General features: G+C 40.8%; 6 non-coding genes across 6 annotated transcripts; all 6 read right to left on the reverse strand.

Moving 5' to 3' along the window:
- Positions 1-394: 394 nt before the first annotated feature.
- Positions 395-459, reverse strand: LOC132647880 (small nucleolar RNA SNORD109A). The gene has a single exon (XR_009586221.1). It is a non-coding gene; the product is annotated as a small nucleolar RNA SNORD109A (small nucleolar RNA).
- Positions 460-3986: 3527 nt separating this feature from the next.
- Positions 3987-4051, reverse strand: LOC132647881 (small nucleolar RNA SNORD109A). The gene has a single exon (XR_009586222.1). It is a non-coding gene; the product is annotated as a small nucleolar RNA SNORD109A (small nucleolar RNA).
- A 3508-nt stretch (positions 4052-7559) lies between these two features.
- On the reverse strand, positions 7560-7624 carry LOC132647882 (small nucleolar RNA SNORD109A). The gene has a single exon (XR_009586223.1). It is a non-coding gene; the product is annotated as a small nucleolar RNA SNORD109A (small nucleolar RNA).
- A 3519-nt stretch (positions 7625-11143) lies between these two features.
- Positions 11144-11208, reverse strand: LOC132647385 (small nucleolar RNA SNORD109A). The gene has a single exon (XR_009585753.1). It is a non-coding gene; the product is annotated as a small nucleolar RNA SNORD109A (small nucleolar RNA).
- A 3522-nt stretch (positions 11209-14730) lies between these two features.
- On the reverse strand, positions 14731-14795 carry LOC132647883 (small nucleolar RNA SNORD109A). Its single transcript, XR_009586224.1, has one exon. It is a non-coding gene; the product is annotated as a small nucleolar RNA SNORD109A (small nucleolar RNA).
- A 3486-nt stretch (positions 14796-18281) lies between these two features.
- LOC132647756 (small nucleolar RNA SNORD109A) lies at positions 18282-18346 on the reverse strand. The gene has a single exon (XR_009586099.1). It is a non-coding gene; the product is annotated as a small nucleolar RNA SNORD109A (small nucleolar RNA).
- Positions 18347-19279: the final 933 nt, after the last annotated feature.

The raw sequence follows: 19279 nt of genomic DNA on the forward strand, positions 1-19279 counted from the left end.
ACTACTGGCATGAGCCCTAACCTCCCAGCCTGACACTTTACCACATATGTGCAAGGGTACATCCCCGGAGACTAGGAATGAGCAGCACGTTCTAATTCATCAGTTCTTACATATTTTTTGAGTACGTCATTTGCACCTACAGTCATCTCTACCTGATATATGTGCCTACTCCTATAGTAAAGGTTGTCTCCCTATCACTTGGAATCATTTATATCTCTTTGAAAATAGAAAGCAATGAAGATTGTATCAAACCAAGTATGGGTATTGTTATGAGGCCTTTTTCGAAAAATCTCAGAATCTGATGCCATACTGCACAGTTCTCATCCTCTCTGAAGAGGGAAGAGTGCAAGGCAGGCTCTGAACTCCTCATGGGTCTCACGAGGACCTCATATCTGGACCTCAGATCGCATCTGTTCAAGTCAGTCAACGTCCTCAGAGACCTGTTGTCATCATAGATCCAGAAAGGCCTTCGCTCAACACATGAGTTTTCACCTACCAAGTGAAATCCCAGAGAGCTAGACTCCTGGGCCTTGACAAGGAAGTTCAAAACTGTGCAGGAGGCATGTAGCTCATTCTGTCAAAGGTTCTGGGGAAACACAGAGGACAGGATTAAAGAGCCTTTCCCCTTTGACACCATATGAGAAAAATAGAGGTCAACACATTGCCTTTGGTGGGTGTCACTGGCCCCAAATCGGGTACCTGTGAATGTTCCTTGAATTTATGTATTTAATCTTTACAACAAAGATTTGGTAAGAATAGAGAAAACATTCAAGAAAGCAAAATGACTTTTTTCCTATCTAGATAAGATTTTTTCAACATCCTAATTTGCGGTTTTGATTCTATGCTCATCATGTTAACCCGCCTTTACACTTCCTCCTCAGGTTCCCTGTCTTCCATGTATGTTCCTCTCCATCTTACAGTGCACAGTATTGAGCCTTCCAGTTGTCCTGCAATTGTCAATGCTCTGGAGGATTTTGTGATGTATGTCGCATGACCACCAGCTCCTTCCATATTTCCTTGGACAACAAAAAGCAACACACAGGCCAAGCTATATTTTGGTCCATATACATCACCAGGTATCCCACAGGACATTGACAGGGACAGGAGTTGGGTTCTGTGTGCCTGATTCCTGAACCTTCTCTTCTTATCACCTCTCATGTCATGTTTCTTCAAATGAACTCAACACCACCCAGGTTCCAAGATGAAGGAAGCCATTGCATTTAATACCAAAAATATTCTTAGTTTTGTTTTGTTTTGTTTTGACAATGGACAACTAGATTTCTGGCTCAACATAATCCATAATCATTTATAAAAAGAATAAATATGGTTCCTTGTCAGCTCTGTTTGGGTTTTTGAAAACTTTATGGCAATTCACCTGAATTTTAGAGGGCAAGATTGCATGTTTCCATGCTACTTACAAGGAAGTGAAAACGCATGGGTTGCTCTCTTAGTATCCACGCCAGAGGATCAATGATAGATGAAATTTGTGAGGGTTATTGTTCTGTGCTCTAGGGGTCTAGACTCCTAACACCCTATCATCTTCCTTTGGGTTCCACACCTGTCAGGGCAGAAATAAAAGTTTAATTCTTTGAGCTTGAATGTCGATAAGGGAAGGAGCTGGGAGAAGGCTTTTCTTAGTACTTCTGGATATATTATTTAGCATTGGAAGCTTCAATGGTAGCTTCAAAAGAAAGTCAAATATGCCAATAACTTCACCTAACTGTTGGTTTTCCAAATGCACCTCAAAATACTAATGGTATTAGTTAGTATCCTTGTCACTTGCTTGGGTTTGGTCTACCTAGCTAAGTCCCCTACAATGCCAGGGCCATAGCAAGTGTTCCACCATCAATAGGCAAGATGAAGCCTAGGTTGTTTAGCCATGAGAGGGACGTTAAATAAATCTCATCTCTTGTGGTACACAGTAGGTAAATATTTAGTCAGGCGAGAATGCAGCCTGTCTACAAACAAAAGACACAATGGGAAGCAGCGTCACTTACCTGTCCTGCCAGAAGGGAAGCACCTCTCCAAGTTTTAGCCTGCAACATAATAAGTATGAAGGTTATCAGAAAATGAAATGCGTCTAGGCAACCTTGACTTTCTAAAGTGTCCCGACCTTCAAGTCTGCCAGCACTTCAGTCTTTCCCAGAACCAACTATTGAATTCATTTCCTCCCTTCCAATCCCCTCAGATTTTAGCCACTGTGGCAAGGATTTCTCTTCTTCTGATGACTTCCTCAGAAGCTGTCTGTGAGAGCATCTTTGCCAGTGCCAGCAGGCACAGTGTGGACGCCTCTCAGTGGGCAGCGAGGAAGTTGGACAAAGCAAAGAAGAAGCAGTGAGTATAGCATTGCAGTATGGTCATTCTTAACTCCTCCTTTCTCAAAGTCAAAACGACCAAGTTGCACAGAGGTGAAAGTCAGTAAGCCCAATGGTATCTTTGAGATTTCAGGGTTTCATTGAAATTTGTCCTCTGTGCATGGAATTCTCTCCTTGTTTATCCAACAGAGTGTTCCATAATTGACTTTAGATTTCTTCCCTGCCATGCAACCTCATCTTGGAAGAGAGGGGAATCCAAAGGTACCTTTTTGTCTACATGTATGTTACCATGTCTCGATTCATAAAAACTCAAGTCTTCCACTTGGAAGAGCGTTGGAATCATCTACCATGCTTCAGGTTAAATCTGATGAAAAGAAGATGTTTTCTACGCACTAACTGACTAGCCCGTGGTCAAATACACATGGGTTCCTTTTTATCGAGTATGCTGTACTACACATCTGAGATACATGATGTCCTTGATTGGATATTCAAGCTTCAAACATGGCTTTAAAAATTGTGTATCCAGCAAGTGTTACCAAGAGTCCTATGCTACAGCTTCGTAAAAGTCTGTTAGTAGTAAGATATATATATATATATATATATATATATATATATATATATATATATATATATACATATATGTGTGTGTCAGTCCTGAATTAATTGTGTTCATCATGAGGATGTTAAGAAGATTCAGTGTGTGGTTCTTTCTTGTTTCATTGAAGAGTTAGCGCATCTGATCCATTATCAGGATTGTGGGTCTACCAGCAAGCAACATGTTCTTTAGAAATATCTTTCCTTGTTTCATAAAGGAATAGTTGTTTTCATAGATCTTGGGTAACACGCAAATTTTGTTAGAATAGATGATTTGCATCTGTGTGAGAGCGGCAATGAGAGGATGAATGTACCCAGGAGGAAAAGAAAAACAACAACAACAAGTAACAGAAAGCAAAGCCCAATTGTCATTTCTCATGATGGATCAACTGAGATGGTTTCCATGCGAGAAAGAGATAGGTAAACACAACATGCTCTGGAAGATTTTGGCAGCTAAGACATAAATGATGAACACCAATAAAACTAGGGAATGTCTCAAACAGGTGCCCTGGCTTCTCACCTAGCCATTATTATCTAGAATTTACCCAGCCTCCAACAGGAAAGACCATTTCAATTTTCCCTCTATATAAATTGAATGATCCTTTAATTATTAGTTATACGTCAGCCTTTACACAACTTTGGGAAAAGTGCGAGGGCAGTCATTGTCCTCCAATATTCTTGGGACTACTGGCATGAGCCCTAACCTCCCAGCCTGACACTTTACCACATATGTGCAAGGGTACATCGCCGGAGACTAGGAATGAGCAGCACGTTCTAATTCATCAGTTCTTACATATTTTTTGAGTACGTCATTTGCACCTACAGTCATCTCTACCTGATATATGTGCCTACTCCTATAGTAAAGGTTGTCTCCCTATCACTTGGAATCATTTCTATCTCTTTGAAAATAGAAAGCAATGAAGATTGTATCAAACCAAGTATGGGTATTGTTATGAGGACTTTTTCGAAAATTCTCAGAATCTGATGCCATACTGCACAGTTCTCATCCTCTCTGAAGAGGGAAGAGTGCAAGGCAGGCTCTGAACTCCTCATGGGTCTCACGAGGACCTCATATCTGGACCTCAGATCGCATCTGTTCAAGTCAGTCAACGTCCTCAGAGACCTGTTGTCATCATAGATCCAGAAAGGCCTTCGCTCAACACATGAGTTTTCACCTACCAAGTGAAATCCCAGAGAGCTAGACTCCTGGGCCTTGACAAGGAAGTTCAAAACTGTGCAGGAGACATGTACCTCATTCTGTCAAAGGTTCTGGGGAAACACAGAGGACAGGATTAAAGAGCCTTTCCCCTTTGACACCATATGAGAAAAATAGAGGTCAACACATTGCCTTTGGTGGGTGTCACTGGCCCCAAATCGGGTACCTGTGAATGTTCCTTGAATTTATGTATTTAATCTTTACAACAAAGATTTGGTAAGAATAGAGAAAACATTCAAGAAAGCAAAATGACTTTTTTCCTATCTAGATAAGATTTTTTCAACATCCTAATTTGCGGTTTTGATTCTATGCTCATCATGTTAACCCGCCTTTACACTTCCTCCTCAGGTTCCCTGTCTTCCATGTATGTTCCTCTCCATCTTACAGTGCACAGTATTGAGCCTTCCAGTTGTCCTGCAATTGTCAATGCTCTGGAGGATTTTGTGATGTATGTCGCATGACCACCAGCTCCTTCCATATTTCCTTGGACAACAAAAAGCAACACACAGGCCAAGCTATATTTTGGTCCATATACATCACCAGGTATCCCACAGGACATTGACAGGGACAGGAGTTGGGTTCTGTGTGCCTGATTCCTGAACCTTCTCTTCTTATCACCTCTCATGTCATGTTTCTTCAAATGAACTCAACACCACCCAGGTTCCAAGATGAAGGAAGCCATTGCATTTAATACCAAAAATATTCTTAGTTTTGTTTTGTTTTGTTCTGACAATGGACAACTAGATTTCTGGCTCAACATAATCCATAATCATTTATAAAAAGAATAAATATGGTTCCTTGTCAGCTCTGTTTGGGTTTTTGAAAACTTTATGGCAATTCACCTGAATTTTAGAGGGCAAGATTGCATGTTTCCATGCTACTTACAAGGAAGTGAAAACGCATGGTTTGCTCTCTTAGTATCCATGCCAGAGGATCAATGATAGATGAAATTTGTGAGGGTTATTGTTCTGTGCTCTAGGGGTCTAGACTCCTAACACCCTATCATCTTCCTTTGGGTTCCACACCTGTCAGGGCAGAAATAAAAGTTTAATTCTTTGAGCTTGAATGTCGATAAGGGAAGGAGCTGGGAGAAGGCTTTTCTTAGTACTTCTGGATATATTATTTAGAATTGGAAGCTTCAATGGTAGCTTCAAAAGAAAGTCAAATATGCCAATAACTTCACCTAACTGTTGGTTTTCCAAATGCACCTCAAAATACTAATGGTATTAGTTAGTATCCTTGTCACTTGCTTGGGTTTGGTCTACCTAGCTAAGTCCCCTACAATGCCAGGGCCATAGCAAGTGTTCCACCATCAAGAGGCAAGACGAAGCCTAGGTTGTTTAGCCATGAGAGGGACGTTAAATAAATCTCATCTCTTGTGGTACACAGTAGGTAAATATTTAGTCAGGCGAGAATGCAGCCTGTCTACAAACAAAAGACACAATGGGAAGCAGCGTCACTTACCTGTCCTGCCAGAAGGGAAGCACCTCTCCAAGTTTTAGCCTGCAACATAATAAGTATGAAGGTTATCAGAAAATGAAATGCGTCTAGGCAACCTTGACTTTCTAAAGTGTCCCGACCTTCAAGTCTGCCAGCACTTCAGTCTTTCCCAGAACCAACTATTGAATTCATTTCCTCCCTTCCAATCCCCTCAGATTTTAGCCACTGTGGCAAGGATTTCTCTTCTTCTGATGACTTCCTCAGAAGCTGTCTGTGAGAGCATCTTTGCCAGTGCCAGCAGGCACAGTGTGGACGCCTCTCAGTGGGCAGCGAGGAAGTTGGACAAAGCAAAGAAGAAGCAGTGAGTATAGCATTGCAGTATGGTCATTCTTAACTCCTCCTTTCTCAAAGTCAAAACGACCAAGTTGCACAGAGGTGAAAGTCAGTAAGCCCAATGGTATCTTTGAGATTTCAGGGTTTCATTGAAATTTGTCCTCTGTGCATGGAATTCTCTCCTTGTTTATCCAACAGAGTGTTCCATAATTGACTTTAGATTTCTTCCCTGCCATGCAACCTCATCTTGGAAGAGAGGGGAATCCAAAGGTACCTTTTTGTCTACATGTATGTTACCATGTCTCGATTCATAAAAACTCAAGTCTTCCACTTGGAAGAGCGTTGGAATCATCTACCATGCTTCAGGTTAAATCTGATGAAAAGAAGATGTTTTCTACGCACTAACTGACTAGCCCGTGGTCAAATACACATGGGTTCCTTTTTATCGAGTATGCTGTACTACACATCTGAGATTACATGATGTCCTTGATTGGATATTCAAGCTTCAAACATGGCTTTAGAAATTGTGTATCCAGCAAGTGTTACCAAGAGTCCTATGCTACAGCTTCGTAAAAGTCTGTTAGTAGTAATATATATATATATATATATATATATATATATATACATATATGTGTGTGTCAGTCCTGAATTAATTGTGTTCATCATGAGGATGTTAAGAAGATTCAGTGTGTGGTTCTTTCTTGTTTCATTGAAGAGTTAGCGCATCTGATCCATTATCAGGATTGTGGGTCTACCAGCAAGCAACATGTTCTTTAGAAATATCTTTCCTTGTTTCATAAAGGAATAGTTGTTTTCATAGATCTTGGGTAACACGCAAATTTTGTTAGAATAGATGATTTGCATCTGTGTGAGAGCGGCAATGAGAGGATGAATGTACCCAGGAGGAAAAGAAAAACAACAACAACAAGTAACAGAAAGCAAAGCCCAATTGTCATTTCTCATGATGGATCAACTGAGATGGTTTCCATGCGAGAAAGAGATAGGTAAACACAACATGCTCTGGAAGATTTTGGCAGCTAAGACATAAATGATGAACACCAATAAAACTAGGGAATGTCTCAAACAGGTGCCCTGGTTTCTCACCTAGCCATTATTATCTAGAATTTACCCAGCCTCCAACAGGAAAGACCATTTCAATTTTCCCTCTATATAAATTGAATGATCCTTTAATTATTAGTTATACGTCAGCCTTTACACAACTTTGGGAAAAGTGCGAGGGCAGTCCTTGTCCTCCAATATTCTTGGGACTACTGGCATGAGCCCTAACCTCCCAGCCTGACACTTTACCACATATGTGCAAGGGTACATCGCCGGAGACTAGGAATGAGCAGCACGTTCTAATTCATCAGTTCTTACATATTTTTTGAGTACGTCATTTGCACCTACAGTCATCTCTACCTGATATATGTGCCTACTCCTATAGTAAAGGTTGTCTCCCTATCACTTGGAATCATTTCTATCTCTTTGAAAATAGAAAGCAATGAAGATTGTATCAAACCAAGTATGGGTATTGTTATGAGGCCTTTTTCGAAAAATCTCAGAATCTGATGACATACTGCACAGTTCTCATCCTCTCTGAAGTGGGAAGAGTGCAAGGCAGGCTCTGAACTCCTCATGGGTCTCACGAGGACCTCATATCTGGACCTCAGATCGCATCTGTTCAAGTCAGTCAACGTCCTCAGAGACCTGTTGTCATCATAGATCCAGAAAGGCCTTCGCTCAACACATGAGTTTTCACCTACCAAGTGAAACCCCAGAGAGCTAGACTCCTGGGCCTTGACAAGGTAGTTCAAAACTGTGCAGGAGGCATGTAGCTCATTCTGTCAAAGGTTCTGGGGAAACACAGAGGACAGGATTAAAGAGCCTTTCCCCTTTGACACCATATGAGAAAAATAGAGGTCAACACATTGCCTTTGGTGGGTGTCACTGGCCCCAAATCGGGTACCTGTGAATGTTCCTTGAATTTATGTATTTAATCTTTACAACAAAGATTTGGTAAGAATAGAGAAAACATTCAAGAAAGCAAAATGACTTTTTTCCTATCTAGATAAGTTTTTTCAACATCCTAATTTGCGGTTTTGATTCTATGCTCGTCATGTTAACCCAACTTTACACTTCCTCCTCAGGTTCCCTGTCTTCCATGTATGTTCCTCTCCATCTTACAGTGCACAGTATTGAGCCTTCCAGTTGTCCTGCAATTGTCAATGCTCTGGAGGATTTTGTGATGTATGTCGCATGACCACCAGCTCCTTCCATATTTCCTTGGACAACAAAAAGCAACACACAGGCCAAGCTATATTTTGGTACATATACATCACCAGGTATCCCACAGGACATTGACAGGGACAGGAGTTGGGTTCTGTGTGCCTGATTCCTGAACCTTCTCTTCTTATCACCTCTCATGTCATGTTTCTTCAAATGAACTCAACACCACCCAGGTTCCAAGATGAAGGAAGGCATTGCATTTAATACCAAAAATATTCTTAGTTTTGTTTTGTTTTGTTTTGACAATGGACAACTAGATTTCTGGCTCAACATAATCCATAATCATTTATAAAAAGAATAAATATGGTTCCTTGTCAGCTCTGTTTGGGTTTTTGAAAACTTTATGGCAATTCACCTGAATTTTAGAGGGCAAGATTGCATGTTTCCATGCTACTTACAAGGAAGTGAAAACGCATGGGTTGCTCTCTTAGTATCCACGCCAGAGGATCAATGATAGATGAAATTTGTGAGGGTTATTGTTCTGTGTTCTAGGGGTCTAGACTCCTAACACCCTATCATCTTCCTTTGGGTTCCACACCTGTCAGGGGAGAAATAAAAGTTTAATTCTTTGAGCTTGAATGTCGATAAGGGAAGGAGCTTGGAGAAGGCTTTTCTTAGTACTTCTGGATATATTATTTAGAATTGGAAGCTTCAATGGTAGCTTCAAAAGAAAGTCAAATATGCCAATAACTTCACCCAACTGTTGGTTTTCCAAATGCACCTCAAAATACTAATGGTATTAGTTAGTATCCTTGTCACTTGCTTGGGTTTGGTCTACCTAGCTAAGTCCCCTACAATGCCAGGGCCATAGCAAGTGTTCCACCATCAATAGGCAAGATGAAGCCTAGGTTGTTTAGCCATGAGAGGGACGTTAAATAAATCTCAACTCTTGTGGTACACAGTAGGTAAATATTTAGTCAGGCGAGAATGCAGCCTGTCTACAAACAAAAGACACAATGGGAAGCAGAGTCACTTACCTGTCCTGCCAGAAGGGAAGCACCTCTCCAAGTTTTAGCCTGCAACATAATAAGTATGAAGGTTATCAGAAAACGAAATGCGTCTAGGCAACCTTGACTTTCTAAAGTGTCCCGACCTTCAAGTCTGCCAGCACTTCAGTCTTTCCCAGAACCAACTATTGAATTCATTTCCTCCCTTCCAATCCCCTCAGATTTTAGCCACTGTGGCAAGGATTTCTCTTCTTCTGATGACTTCCTCAGAAGCTGTCTGTGAGAGCATCTTTGCCAGTGCCAGCAGGCACAGTGTGGACGCCTCTCCGTGGGCAGCGAGGAAGTTGGACAAAGCAAAGAAGAAGCAGTGAGTATAGCATTGCAGTATGGTCATTCTTAACTCCTCCTTTCTCAAAGTCAAAACGACCAAGTTGCACAGAGGTGAAAGTCAGTAAGCCCAATGGTATCTTTGAGATTTCAGGGTGTGATTGAAATTTGTCCTCTGTGCATGGAATTCTCTCCTTGTTTATCCAACAGAGTGTTCCATAATTGACTTTAGATTTCTTCCCTGCCATGCAACCTCATCTTGGAAGGGCGGGGAATCCAAAGGTACCTTTTTGTCTACATGTATGTTACCATGTCTCGATTCATAAAAACTCAAGTCTTCCACTTGGAAGAGCGTTGGAATCATCTACCATGCTTCAGGTTAAATCTGATGAAAAGAAGATGTTTTCTACGCACTAACTGACTAGCCCGTGGTCAAATACACATGGGTTGCTTTTTATCGAGTATGTTGTACTACACATCTGAGATTACATGATGTCCTTGATTGGATATTCAAGCTTCAAACATGGCTTTAGAAATTGTGTATCCAGCAAGTGTTACCAAGAGTCCTATGCTACAGCTTCGTAAAAGTCTGTTAGTAGTAATATATATATATATATATATATATATATATATATATATATATATATACATATATGTGTGTGTCAGTTCTGAATTAATTGTGTTCATCATGAGGATGTTAAGAAGATTCAGTGTGTGGTTCTTTCTTGTTTCATTGAAGAGTTAGCGCATCTGATCCATTATCAGGATTGTGGGTCTACCAGCTAGCAACATGTTCTTTAGAAATATCTTTCCTTTTTTCTTAAAGGAATAGTTGTTTTCATAGATCTTGGGTAACACGCAAATTTTGTTAGAATAGATGATTTGCATCTGTGTGAGAGCGGCAATAAGAGGATGAATGTACCCAGGAGGAAAAGAAAAACAACAACAACAAGTAACAGAAAGCAAAGCCCAATTGTCATTTCTCATGATGGATCAACTGAGATGGTTTCCATGCGAGAAAGAGATAGGTAAACACAACATGCTCTGGAAGATTTTGGCAGCTAAGACATAAATGATGAACACCAATAAAACTAGGGAATGTCTCAAACAGGTGCCCTGGTTTCTCACCTAGCCATTATTATCTAGAATTTACCCAGCCTCCAACAGGAAAGACCATTTCAATTTTCCCTCTATATAAATTGAATGATCCTTTAATTATTAGTTATACGTCAGCCTTTACACAACTTTGGGAAAAGTGCGAGGGCAGTCATTGTCCTCCAATATTCTTGGGACTACTGGCATGAGCCCTAACCTCCCAGCCTGACACTTTACCACATATGTGCAAGGGTACATCGCCGGAGACTAGGAATGAGCAGCACGTTCTAATTCATCAGTTCTTACATATTTTTGGAGTACGTCGTTTGCACCTACAGTCATCTCTACCTGATATATGTGCCTACTCCTATAGTAAAGGTTGTCTCCCTATCACTTGGAATCATTTCTATCTCTGTGAAAATAGAAAGCAATGAAGATTGTATCAAACCAAGTATGGGTATTGTTATGAGGCCTTTTTCGAAAAATCTCAGAATCTGATGCCATAATGCACAGTTCTCATCCTCTCTGAAGAGGGAAGAATGCAAGCCAGGCTCTGAAATCCACATGGGTCTCACAAGGACCTCATATCTGGACCTCTGATCGCATCTGTTCAAGTCAGTCAACGTCCTCAGAGACCTGTTGTCATCATAGATCCAGAAAGGCCTTCGCTCAACACATGAGTTTTCACCTACCAAGTGAAATCCCAGAGAGCTAGACTCCTGGGCCTTGACAAGGAAGTTCAAAACTGTGCAGGAGGCATGTAGCTCATTCTGTCAAAGGTTCTGGGGAAACACAGAGGACAGGATTAAAGAGCCTTTCCCCTTTGACACCATATGAGAAAAATAGAGGTCAACACATTGCCTTTGGTGGGTGTCACTGGCCCCAAATCGGGTACCTGTGAATGTTCCTTGAATTTATGTATTTAATCTTTACAACAAAGATTTGGTAAGAATAGAGAAAACATTCAAGAAAGCAAAATGACTTTTTTTCCTATCTAGATAAGATTTTTCAACATCCTAATTTGCGGTTTTGATTCTATGCTCGTCATGTTAACCCGCCTTTACACTTCCTCCTCAGGTTCCCTGTCTTCCATATATGTTCCTCTCCATCTTACAGTGCACAGTATTGAGCCTTCCAGTTGTCCTGCAATTGTCAATGCTCTGGAGGATTTTGTGATGTATGTCCTATGACCACCAGCTCCTTCCATATTTCCTTGGACAACAAAAAGAAAAACACACAGGCCAAGCTATATTTTGGTCCATATACATCACCAGGTATCCCACAGGACATTGACAGGGACAGGAGTTGGGTTCTGTGTGCCTGATTCCTGAACCTTCTCTTCTTATCACCTCTCATGTCATGTTTCTTCAAATGAACTCAACACCACCCAGGTTCCAAGATGAAGGAAGGCATTGCATTTAATACCAAAAATATTCTTAGTTTTGTTTTGTTTTGTTCTGACAATGGACAACTAGATTTCTGGCTCAACATAATCCATAATCATTTATAAAAAGAATAAATATGGTTCATTGTCAGCTCTGTTTGGGTTTTTGAAAACTTTATGGCAATTCACCTGAATTTTAGAGGGCAAGATTGCATGTTTCCATGCTACTTACAAGGAAGTGAAAACGCATGGGTTGCTCTCTTAGTATCCACGCCAGAGGATCAATGATAGATGAAATTTGTGAGGGTTATTGTTCTGTGCTCTAGGGGTCTAGACTTCTAACACCCTATCATCTTCCTTTGGGTTCCACACCTGTCAGGGCAGAAATAAAAGTTTAATTCTTTGAGCTTGAATGTCGATAAGGGAAGGAGCTGGGAGAAGGCTTTTCTTACTACTTCTGGATATATTATTTAGAATTGGAAGCTTCAATGGTAGCTTCAAAAGAAAGTCAAATATGCCAATAACTTCACCCAACTGTTGGTTTTCCAAATGCACCTCAAAATACTAATGGTATTAGTTAGTATCCTTGTCACTTGCTTGGGTTTGGTCTACCTAGCTAAGTCCCCTACAATGCCAGGGCCATAGCAAGTGTTCCACCATCAATAGGCAAGATGAAGCCTAGGTTGTTTAGCCATGAGAGGGACGTTAAATAAATCTCATCTCTTGTGGTATACAGTAGGTAAATATTTCGTCAGGCGAGAATGCAGCCTGTCTACAAACAAAAGACACAATGGGAAGCAGCGTCACTTACCTGTCCTGCCAGAAGGGAAGCACCTCTCTAAGTTTTAGCCTGCAACATAATAAGTATGAAGGTTATCAGAAAATGAAATGCGTCTAGGCAACCTTGACTTTCTAAAGTGTCCCGACCCTCAAGTCTGCCAGCAGTTCAGTCTTTCCCAGAACCAACTATTGAATTAATTTCCTCCCTTCAAATCCCCTCAGACTTTAGCCACTGTGGCAAGGATTTCTCTTCTTCTGATGACTTCCTCAGAAGCTGTCTGTGAGAGCATCTTTGCCAGTGCCAGCAGGCACAGTGTGGACGCCTCTCAGTGGGCAGCGAGGAAGTTGGACAAAGCAAAGAAGAAGCAGTGAGTATAGCATTGCAGTATGGTCATTCTTAACTCCTCCTTTCTCAAAGTCAAAACGACCAAGTTGCACAGAGGTGAAAGTCAGTAAGCCCAATGGTATCTTTGAGATTTCAGGGTGTCATTGAAATTTGTCCTCTGTGTATGGAATTCTCTCCTTGTTTATCCAACAGAGTGTTCCATAATTGACTTTAGATTTCTTCCCTGCCATGCAACCTCATCTTGGAAGAGAGGGGAATCCAAAGGTACCTTTTTGTCTACATGTATGTTACCATGTCTCGGTTCATAAAAACTCAAGTCTTCCACTTGGAAGAGCGTGGGAATCATCTACCATGCTTCAGGTTAAATCTGATGAAAAGAAGATGTTTTCTACGCACTAACTGACTAGCCCGTGGTCAAATACACATGGGTTGCTTTTTATCGAGAATGTTGTACTACACATCTGAGATTACATGATGTCCTTGATTGGATATTCAAGCTTCAAACATGGCTTTAGAAATTGTGTATCCAGCAAGTGTTACCAAGAGTCCTATGCTACAGCTTCGTAAAAGTCTGTTAGTAGTAAGATATATATATATATATATATATATATATATATATATATATACATACATATATGTGTGTGTCAGTTCTGAATTAATTGTGTTCATCATGAGGAAGTTAAGAAGATTCAGTGTGTGGTTCTTTCTTGTTTCATTGAAGAGTTAGCGCATCTGATCCATTATCAGGATTGTGGGTCTACCAGCTAGCAACATGTTCTTTAGAAATATCTTTCCTTGTTTCATAAAGGAATAGTTGTTTTCATAGATCTTGGGTAACACCCAAATTTTGTTAGAATAGATGATTTGCATCTGTGTGAGAGCGGCAATAAGAGGATGAATGTACCCAGGAGGAAAAGAAAAACAACAACAACAAGTAACAGAAAACAAAGCCCAATTGTCATTTCTCATGATGGATCAACTGAGATGGTTTCCATGCGAGAAAGAGATAGGTAAACACAACATGCTCTGGAAGATTTTGGCAGCTAAGACATAAATGATGAACACCAATAAAACAAGGGAATGTCTCCAACAGGTGCCCTGGTTTCTCACCTAGCCATTATTATCTAGAATTTACCCAGCCTCCAACAGGAAAGACCATTTCAATTTTCCCTCTATATAAATTGAATGATCCTTTAATTATTAGTTATACGTCAGCCTTTACACAACTTTGGGAAAAGTGCGAGGGCAGTCATTGTCCTCCAATATTCTTGGGACTACTGGCATGAGCTCTAACCTCCCAGCCTGACACTTTACCACATATGTGCAAGGGTACATCGCCGGAGACTAGGAATGAGCAGCACGTTCTAATTCATCAGTTCTTACATATTTTTTGAGTACTTCATTTGCACCTACAGTCATCTCTACCTGATATATGTGCCTACTCCTATAGTAAAGGTTGTCTCCCTATCACTTGGAATCATTTCTATCTCTTTGAAAATAGAAAGCAATGAAGATTGTATCAAACCAAGTATGGGTATTGTTATGAGGCCTTTTTCGAAAAATCTCAGAATCTGATGCCATACTGCACAGTTCTCATCCTCTCTGAAGAGGGAAGAGTGCAAGGCAGGCTCTGAACTCCTCATGGGTCTTACGAGGACCTCATATCTGGACCTCAGATCGCATCTGTTCAAGTCAGTCAACGTCCTCAGAGACCTGTTGTCATCATAGATCCAGAAAGGCCTTCGCTCAACACATGAGTTTTCACCTACCAAGTGAAACCCCAGAGAGCTAGACTCCTGGGCCTTGACAAGGAAGTTCAAAACTGTGCAGGAGGCATGTACCTCATTCTGTCAACGGTTCTGGGGAAACACAGAGGACAGGATTAAAGAGCCTTTCCCCTTTGACACCATATGAGAAAAATAGAGGTCAACACATTGCCTTTGGTGGGTGTCACTGGCCCCAAATCGGGTACCTGTGAATGTTCCCTGAACTTATGTATTTAATCTTTACAACAAAGATTTGGTAAGAAGAGAGAAAACATTCAAGAAAGCAAAATGACTTTTTTTCCTATCTAGATAAGATTTTTCAACATCCTAATTTGCGGTTTTGATTCTATGCTCGTCATGTTAACCCGCCTTTACACTTCCTCCTCAGGTTCCCTGTCTTCCATGTATGTTCCTCTCCATCTTACAGTGCACAGTATTGAGCCTTCCAGTTGTCCTGCAATTGTCAATGCTCTGGAGGATTTTGTGATGTATGTCCCATGACCACCAGCTCCTTCCATATTTCCTTGGACAACAAAAAGCAACACACAGGCCAAGCTATATTTTGGTCCATATACATCACCAGGTATCCCACAGGACATTGACAGGGACAGGAGTTGGGTTCTGTGTGCCTGATTCCTGAACCTTCTCTTCTTATCACCTCTGATGTCATGTTTCTTCAAATGAACTCAACACCACACAGGTTCCAAGATGAAGGAAGGCATTGCATTTAATACCAAAAATATTCTTAGTTTTGTTTTGTTTTGTTCTGACAGTGGACAACTAGATTTCTGGCTCAACATAATCCATAATCATTTATAAAAAGAATAAATATGGTTCATTGTCAGCTCTGTTTGGGTTTTTGAAAACTTTATGGCAATTCACCTGAATTTTAGAGGGCAAGATTGCATGTTTCCATGCTACTTACAAGGAAGTGAAAACGCATGGGTTGCTCTCTTAGTATCCACGCCAGAGGATCAATGATAGATGAAATTTGTGAGGGTTATTGTTCTGTGCTCTAGGGGTCTAGACTCCTAACACCCTATCATCTTCCTTTGGGTTCCACACCTGTCAGGGCAGAAATAAAAGTTTAATTCTTTGAGCTTGAACGTCGATAAGGGAAGGAGCTGGGAGAAGGCATTTCTTACTACTTCTGGATATATTATTTAGAATTGGAAGCTTCAATGGTAGCTTCAAAAGAAAGTCAAATATTCCAATAACTTCACCCAACTGTTGGTTTTCCAAATGCACCTCAAAATACTAATGGTATTAGTTAGTATCCTTGTCACTTGCTTGGGTTTGGTCTACCTAGCTAAGTCCCCTACAATGCCAGGGCCATAGCAAGTGTTCCACCATCAATAGGCAAGATGAAGCCTAGGTTGTTTAGCCATGAGAGGGATGTTAAATAAATCTCATCTCTTGTGGTACACAGTAGGTAAATATTTCGTCAGGCGAGAATGCAGCCTGTCTACAAACAAAAGACACAATGGGAAGCAGCGTCACTTACCTGTCCTGCCAGAAGGGAAGCACCTCTCCAAGTTTTAGCCTGCAACATAATAAGTATGAAGGTTATCAGAAAATGAAATGCGTCTAGGCAACCTTGACTTTCTAAAGTGACCCGACCTTCAAGTCTGCCAGCACTTCAGTCTTTCCCAGAACCAACTATTGAATTCATTTCCTCCCTTCCAATCCCCTCAGATTTTAGCCACTGTGGCAAGGATTTCTCTTCTTCTGATGACTTCCTCAGAAGCTGTCTGTGAGAGCATCTTTGCCAGTGCCAGCAGGCACAGTGTGGACGCCTCTCAGTGGGCAGCGAGGAAGTTGGACAAAGCAAAGAAGAAGCAGTGAGTATAGCATTGCAGTATGGTCATTCTTAACTCCTCCTTTCTCAAAGTCAAAACGACCAAGTTGCACAGAGGTGAAAGTCAGTAAGCCCAATGGTATCTTCGAGATTTCAGGGTGTCATTGAAATTTGTCCTCTGTGCATGGAATTCTCTCCTTGTTTATTCAACAGAGTGTTCCATAATTGACTTTAGATTTCTTCCCTGCCATGCAACCTCATCTTGGAAGAGAGGGGAATCCAAAGGTACCTTTTTGTCTACATGTATGTTACCATTTCTCTATTCATAGAACTCAAGCCTTCCACTTGGAAGATCGTTGGAATCATCTACCATGCTTCAGGTTAAATCTGATGAAAAGAAGATGTTTTCTACGCACTAACTGACTAGCCCGTGGTTAAATACACTGGGTTGCTTTTTATCGAGTATGTTGTACTACACATCTGAGATTACATGATGTCCTTGATTGGATATTCAAGCTTCAACCATGGCTTTAGAAATTGTGTATCCAGCAAGTGTTACCAAGAGTCCTATGCTACAGCTTCGTAAAAGTCTGTTAGTAGTAAGATATATATATATACATATATGTGTGTGTCAGTTCTGAATTAATTGTGTTCATCATGAGGATGTTAAGAAGATTCAGTGTGTGGTTCTTTCTTGTTTCATTGAAGAGTTAGCGCATCTGATCCATTATCAGGATTGTAGGTCTACCAGCTAGCAACATGTTCTTTAGAAATATCTTTCCTTGTTTCATAAAGGAATAGTTGTTTTCATAGATCTTGGGTAACACGCAAATTTTGTTAGAATAGATGATTTGCATCTGTGTGAGAACGGCAATAAGAGGATGAATGTACCCAGGAGGAAAACAGAAACAACAACAACAAATAACAGAAAGCAAAGCCCAATTGTCATTTCTCATGATGGATCAACTGAGATGGTTTCCATGCGAGAGAGAGAAAGGTAAACACAACATGCTCTGGAAGATTTTGGGAGATAAGACATAAATGATGAACACCAATAAAACTAGGGAATGTCTCCAACAGGTGCCCTGGCTTCTCACCTAGCCATTATTATCTAGAATTTACCCAGCCTCCAACAGGAAAGACCATTTCAATTTTCACTCTATATAAATTGAATGATCCTTTAATTATTAGTTATTCGTCAGCCTTTACACAACTTTGGGTACAGTGCGATGGCAGTCCTTGTCCTCCAATATTCTTGGGACTACTGGCATGAGCCCTAACCTCCCCTCCTGACACTTTACCAAATATGTGCAAGGGTACATCGCCGGAGACTAGGAATGAGCAGCACGTTCGAATTCATCAGTTCTTACATATTTTTTGAGTACGTCATTTGCACCTACAGTCATCTCTACCTGATATATGTGCCTACTCCTATAGTAAAGGTTGTCTCCCTATCACTTGGAATCATTTCTATCTCTTTGAAAATAGAAAGCAAGTAAGATTGTATCAAACAAAGTATGGGTACTGTTATGAGGCCTTTTTCGAAAAATCTCACAATGTGATGCCATACTGCACAGTTCTCATCCTCTCTGAAGAGGGAAGAGTGCAAGGCAGGCTCTGAAATCCTCATGGGTCTCACGAGGCCCTCATATCTGGACCTCAGATCGCATCTGTTCAAGTCAGTCAACGTCCTCAGATACCTGTTGTCATCATAGATCCAGAAAGGCCTTCGCTCAACACATGAGTTTTCACCTACCAAGTGAAACCCCAGAGAGCTAGACACCTGGGCCTTGACAAGGAAGTTCAAAACTGTGCAGGAGGCATGTAGCTCATTCTGTCAAACGTTCTGTGGAAACACAGAGGACAGGATTAAAGAGCCTTTCCCCTTTGACACCATATGAGAAAAATAGAGGTCAACACATTGCCTTTGGTGGGTGTCACTGGCCCCAAATCGGGTACCTGTGAATGTTCCCTGAACTTATGTATTTAATCTTTACAACAAAGATTTGGTAAGAATAGAGAAAACATTCAAGAAAGCAAAATGACTTTTTTTCCTATCTAGATAAGATTTTTCAACATCCTAATTTGTGGTTTTGATTCTATGCTCTTCATGTTAACCCGCCTTTACACTTCCTCCTCCTGTTCCCTGTCTTCCATGTATGTTCCTCTCCATCTTACAGTGCCCAGTACTGAGCCTTCCAGTTGTCCTGGAATTGTCAATGCTCTGGAGGATTTTGTGATATATGTCGCATGACCACCAGCTCCTTCCATATTTCCTAGGACAACAAAAAGCAACACACAGGCCAAGCTACATTTTGGTCCATATACATCACCAGGTATCCCACAGGACATTGACAGGGACAGGAGTTGGGTTCTGTGTGCCTGATTCCTGAATCTTCTCTTCGTATCACCTCTCATGTCATGTTTCTTCAAATGAACTCAACACCACCCAGTTTCCAAGATGAAGGAATGCATTGCATTTAATACCAAAAATATTCTTAGTTTTGTTTTGTTTTGTTCTGACAATGGACAACTAGATTTCTGGCTCAACATAATCCATAATCATTTATAAAAAGAATAAATACGGTTCATTGTCAGCTCTGTTTGGGTTTTCGAAAACTTTATGGCAATTCACCTGAATTTTAGAGGGCA

Source organism: Meriones unguiculatus, chromosome 14 (genome assembly GCF_030254825.1).
Source record: "Meriones unguiculatus strain TT.TT164.6M chromosome 14, Bangor_MerUng_6.1, whole genome shotgun sequence".
NCBI classification, from domain to species: Eukaryota; Metazoa; Chordata; class Mammalia; order Rodentia; family Muridae; genus Meriones; species Meriones unguiculatus.